This window comes from Microtus oregoni, unplaced genomic scaffold (genome assembly GCF_018167655.1).
Source record: "Microtus oregoni isolate MIOR12 unplaced genomic scaffold, Mior012 000003F_ref0000135, whole genome shotgun sequence".
Classification (NCBI taxonomy): domain Eukaryota; kingdom Metazoa; phylum Chordata; class Mammalia; order Rodentia; family Cricetidae; genus Microtus; species Microtus oregoni.
The window spans coordinates 64,046,592-64,052,078 of record NW_024543062.1 but is presented as its reverse complement, the minus strand read 5'-3'; positions in this window follow the sequence as shown (position 1 = coordinate 64,052,078).

The following is a 5,487-nucleotide window of genomic DNA, read 5'->3' as shown; positions in this document are numbered from 1 at the left end:
AGCAGGCTGGGAGGGGAGGGTGGGAGAGAGGAAACACCGGTGTGCTGGCGTCTCGTCTTAGCTGACGGGTAGGCCGACAAGATTGATAATTACGTTTTCCAGAATTTTGCAGTTCAGTTGTCAAACACAGCCATTATGAAAAATTAAATTATATAACCTCACAGTTAAGTATATTATGCTGAAAACGACTGGAACGAACACTCAAAATTTGCCAACTTCCAGTGAGTTTACCCTAGCTTGTGTCCCTGGTAGCTTTGTGGTAGACATTCCAGGCAATGGAGTGCTATAGGGAGACCTTCCCGACTCATTGGTGACATTGTGTTGGTAGTTTGAAACTGGCCATAGTGGGAGATTTACACCATGGAAATCTATGGATGTTGTAAATCGTGTGTGTGTGTGTGTGTGTGTGTGTGTGTGTGAGAGAGAGAGAGAGAGAGAGAGAGAGAGAGAGAAAGAGAGTGTGTCTATATGGGTGTGTCTGTGCATGTCTGTGTCTGCTTACATCTGTCTGTGTGTATTGAGATCTAACTGTTGAAAACTTGCCAGCACACCATGGAGGACAAAGAACTATGTTTAAAGCTAGTCTTCCCTGACCCTACACTCCCCAATGGCCAGTGAGTGCAGTCCCTACGGTACAGCCCTTCGTTTCTTGCTTTTCCTAGGTTCTCCTGTTCTAGTTGGAGGGAACCATCCCCAAAAAGGAAAACTGACCTGGCTTCTCACCTGCCAGCCCTCTGGCTGGGACTCACCTCTTCTGTGGCTCTCTGCCTCAAGCCTCCTGGTTTCTGGCCCCAGAGTGCCATCCTTTCTAGTAGCTCCTCCATATGCAACCAGCAGAGGGCAGCCTTGTGCAAAGATAAATAAATAAATAGAGCAATTACCTACGGGCTTTGGATCCTGGGCAGGGCCTGGGGCGCTGAGAGAAGGAAAAGAGCAGCTGATCAGTCAACTTCTTTGTTGAATGGAGGGGGAAGAGAGAGAACCAACTTTCCATGGGGTTTTTCTTTTTTTCTTTTCTTTTTTTTTTTTTTTTGGACAACCTTGTTATGGCCCTGAGTTTGTCATCCTCCTGCCTCAGCCTCCTCACTACTGGGATTACAAACATAGACCACCATGTGCTGCTACTATGGTTTTTATAAGGTAGGGGGATGTGATGTATGGCACTGGGCCCCTGGTATTGCCTCTGGGGTGTTGGCTGAGGCATGGAAAGGGCATACGGCAGACAAAGCCTTGGCTTGCTTGGTAGGACTTTTATGCCACTGCTGTCTGCCGTGTGCCTGCGACAGTGTCCCTGGTGCTAAGGTGGGCGGGTGTACCTCAGACGCTTCTCTTTCCAGGTGGCATTTAATGAAGGGCTAGCACAGAAAGTAAATCATCACTCAATCAAATACATTATTCAACTCAGACATGCTACAAGGGAAATTACAGAATGTGACAGGAGCCGGTAAGAGGGGTCTCCAGACTCTGCAGGACAAGCATTCAAGCCAAAACTGAAGAAGGCATGGGAACCATCCAAGCCCTGAATTGCCCAGGCAACCACTCAAGGTCCCAGGTGGTCTCTGAGCCAGAGGGACAGCTGTTTGTGGGGGCCCATGGGGGAGGGGAGCCATCCATCTATATGCCTTTCCCTGGCCCTGGGTAGCACCTCATCAATCCCTTCGGATGCTCACCACAGTCCTGTGAACAGGCATGTCAGGGTTGATCATTCCCATTCTTCAGATGAAGAAACTGAGTCCTGAAGAAGATAAATCAATGGCCCATCTCTTGTGTTTACTGAAGATTGGACCAAGACTCTTCCTACTGGCTCTAGGATGGCAAAGAGGGGTCTTAGAGACACTGGAGGTACCCTCGTATCCTGGCTGAGGCTTCTGTCTTCTCTCCCAGAGACTTAGGTCCCAGCACACCTCATCCCAGGAGAGGTCTGGAGGGCAGAAGTCTAAGATCCTAGAGATGCCAAAGCTCTCACTGGTTCCCAAGGAGTTTGCTATAGCAGATTGTGTGTATGTTTCTGTCTCTTTTGTATGTGTTGGTGTTCATGTTTGTACATGTGTGGGTGGGTACGTATATACACATGTATGTGTGGGCACTCATTGTTGTAATAGGGGCGGCGGGGCTGCATCCCCAGCACCCGGCCGCCCACATGGCTAGCTTATACCCCGAAATAATTACACGGACACTGTATTCTTTTAAACACTGCTTGGCCCATTAGTTTCAGTTTCTTATTGGCTAGCTCTTACATATCGATCTAACCCATTTCTATTAATCTGTGTAGCCCACGAGCTGGCTTACCAGGAATGATCTTAACCTGCGTCTGCCTGGAGTGGGAGAATCATGGCGACTCCCTGACTCAGCTTATTTCTCCCAGCATTCTGTTCTGTTTACTCCTCCCACCTATGTTTTAACCTATCAGGGCCAAGCAGTTTCTTTATTGCTTAACCAATGAAATCAACAGATTGATATATGACACTCCTACATCAACTCACGAAGGTCAGAAAATGATATCCAGTATCTAGATTCCTTAGTTGTTCTCTGCCATTTTTTTTCCCTCTGCTTAACAGTTCTGGCTGTCCTAGAACTCTGTAGACCAGGCTGGCCTCGAACTCACTGAGATCTGCCAGCCTCTGCCTCCTGAATGCTGGGATTAAAGGTGTGTGCCACCACTGCCCAGCTTGTTTGTTGTAGATAGGTATTTTGTCTGCATGTATGTCTGTGCACCATGTGTGAGCTTGGTGCCCATGGAAGCAAGGAGAGAGTACTGGACTTCCTGGGACTGGAGTAACAGGCAGATAGATGTGAGTTGCCATGTGGGTTCTGGGAATCAAACCCAAGTTCTCTTGGAGAACAGTCAGTGCTGAGCCATCTCTCCATCCTGGGCTGCCCCCGACCCCCATGAGAGTTGGGTACATGAACTTGGGTCTTCAGGCTTATGCAGCAAGCACCTTACTGACTAAGCTCTCTCCCCAAGCTCTCACCCCTGAGTTTCCTTTGTGGTACCCCCAAGGCTCCCCTCTCTACCAACCCTACACCAATTTACATCCCATATCTGCCTCCCTTCACTGGATTTTTAAAAGACGTAAGTGTCCAACAGCTGAATGGACCCACCCAAGATTCCTAGCTTTAAGAAACTCCGTATTGAAGGAACCCACTAATAAATAATACTTGTATATATAATAGATCATATATATAATTTTTCCAGCACCAGGGCTCCTGTTTGCTGCAGCCATGTCACGCCTAGGTGCCTGCACACCTGTGATGAATCTGTACTAACAGAAATCCTTCAGCCACCGTTCTATAAAGAGGAGGGGCTGGCACTTACTGGGCTTCAGAGTTTGCTCTTGGTGCCATGGACACTTTAAGCACCTTCTTGTTTAATCCCAAAGGTAGTGCTAGGTGAGAGGGAGGCACATCTCCTCACCGCAGATGTGGAAACGAGTCTCTAGAACAAACTGGTCCAATCGACCCTCAAACCCAGGTCATCTACTCTGGGTCCCGAGAGCCCAGTTCCTACTTCACACTCTTGGGCAGACGCTGTGGTCAAGTGCAGGTCAAGGAGGCAAAACTGTTTTCCCTGAGGCCATCCTGTGCCTTGGATAGACTCTCCCTGAGGCCACACCTCCGCAGCTGTCTCCTGACTAATCCCTGGTTTTGAGGGAAGCTCAAAAAACAAAAGGAATGCCCTTATTGGCTCATTGAAGACATTTGAAACAGAGCATCTGTCCCTCTGTTAAAGAGAAGGTTTGCAAGGATCAACTTGCTCCTAGCAGCTGTTGCGTCTCCATTCCTGTGAAATAGCCAGGCTGGCATTTATAGCTCAGGACCAGAAGGTGTTGGGTTGGACCATGGCAGAACAAGCAGAGAGCATCTCTCCAGCTAGAGCGACACCCCACCCCACTCCTCCTGTCAAATGGTAACACAGTGAAAATGGTCAGGAGAACCCGTGCCAGCCAGCCATGAAGGAATAAAGGAAAGGTCCTTAATGTCCCTACAGGCATGGCAGTCAGCCCACATGCCTCAAGCCTCTTCCAGGAGGCACAGTGCCTACCTGACTCCTGAGATAAGCCCCCACTGAACTCCATCTGACCCTGGCAAGGGCACTGGTGCAGGAAGTACCACACCGCCCTCCTTGGCCCCTGGCCTTCAGGAAAGTCTCCTTTGCCAGCTCTGCGAATGTGGGGAAAGGGGGCAGAGGGGCAGAGGCATGGCCTCTCCTTCCTCAGCCAAGGTGAGCTTGCGGTGACCTCCTCTTCCTCCTGAACCACCCTGTACCCAACTCCACAGTCCTCTCTATCCCCAGAGCTCACCCACGGGGGGGGGGGGGGGGGGGGCAGGGCCAGAAGAGGAAGGAAAAGACGGCAAGGAGCTAGAGCCAAGTTGAGCTGAGGAGGCTGGGAGAGTTCCTCCCTGACCTCACCTGGGCTTCCTTCCTGCTTCCCTTTCCTTTTGCCTTCTCCCCTGTGAATCATTCACGCTGCACATGTGACCTTTGCAAAGTTCCTTCATATGTGGCGTCCGACTCCATAGTCTGATCCCGTGGGGGGTGAATTCCTACTTTTCGAGGCCATGTGCCGTACTGAAAGAAAGACGACAAACTATGCTGGGTTTACGAAAACAAAACAGGAAGCCCGCCTTAATGGTTCATGCCTGTCATCCTAGCACTCAGCAGGAAAATGAAAAGTTCAAAGTCAGCATGCCTTTAATGCAAGCACTGTGTGGGGTTGCGGGACGAGGCAGGTGGGTCTCTGTGAGTTCGAAATCAGCCTGGTCTACTAGCAAGTTCCAGGCCAACCAAAGCTACATAGTGAGACCCTGCTGCAGGGAGGGAGGGCCGAGATACAGGGACACAGAGATAGAAAGAGAGAGAAAGAAGCGTTCAAGGTCATCTTCAGCTACAGAGTGAGTTTGAGGCCAGCCTGGGCTACATGAAACACTGTCTCAAAAAAAAACAATACAGGTTAAAAAAAAAAAAAAAGGTTAGGCAGGCTGCTGTGAGGAAAACGTGGCTCAATGCCCCCCCCCCCCATCCCACAAAACACTTTGCTGTTGTTGCTGTTTACATGTTGGGGATCAAATCCATGATAAGAGTTCCACCAAGTGAACCGTATCCCCAATCCCTTTAAAGAGCAAAAGCTGAGGACTGTATCCCTCGGACTGGAAAGGGGGTGCCCAGCGAGGGCCTGCGTCCTAGGAACACAATGAGGGATTGCATCTCAGGAGAGCCCTGTGGCTCAAGGACACCCTGTCCCCAACCACCCACTGCCACAGGCCTGTGTCTGTGTGTCTGTGTCAGTCTCTCTCCTGGCCAGGAGGAAGGCAGACAGATGCAAGTGACCTGGCTTTACCCTGCCCCCTCCCATCTGCATCCTCTCAGCTGCTCCTCCTTCCTGCCCCCTCCTCTCCAGCACACCTCTCTCAAGGTCATCTCCAGCCTGGCCAGCAGACTCCCAGGTCCCCCGGGATGCTGCAGCTTGAAGAATTTCCCAATGTGGG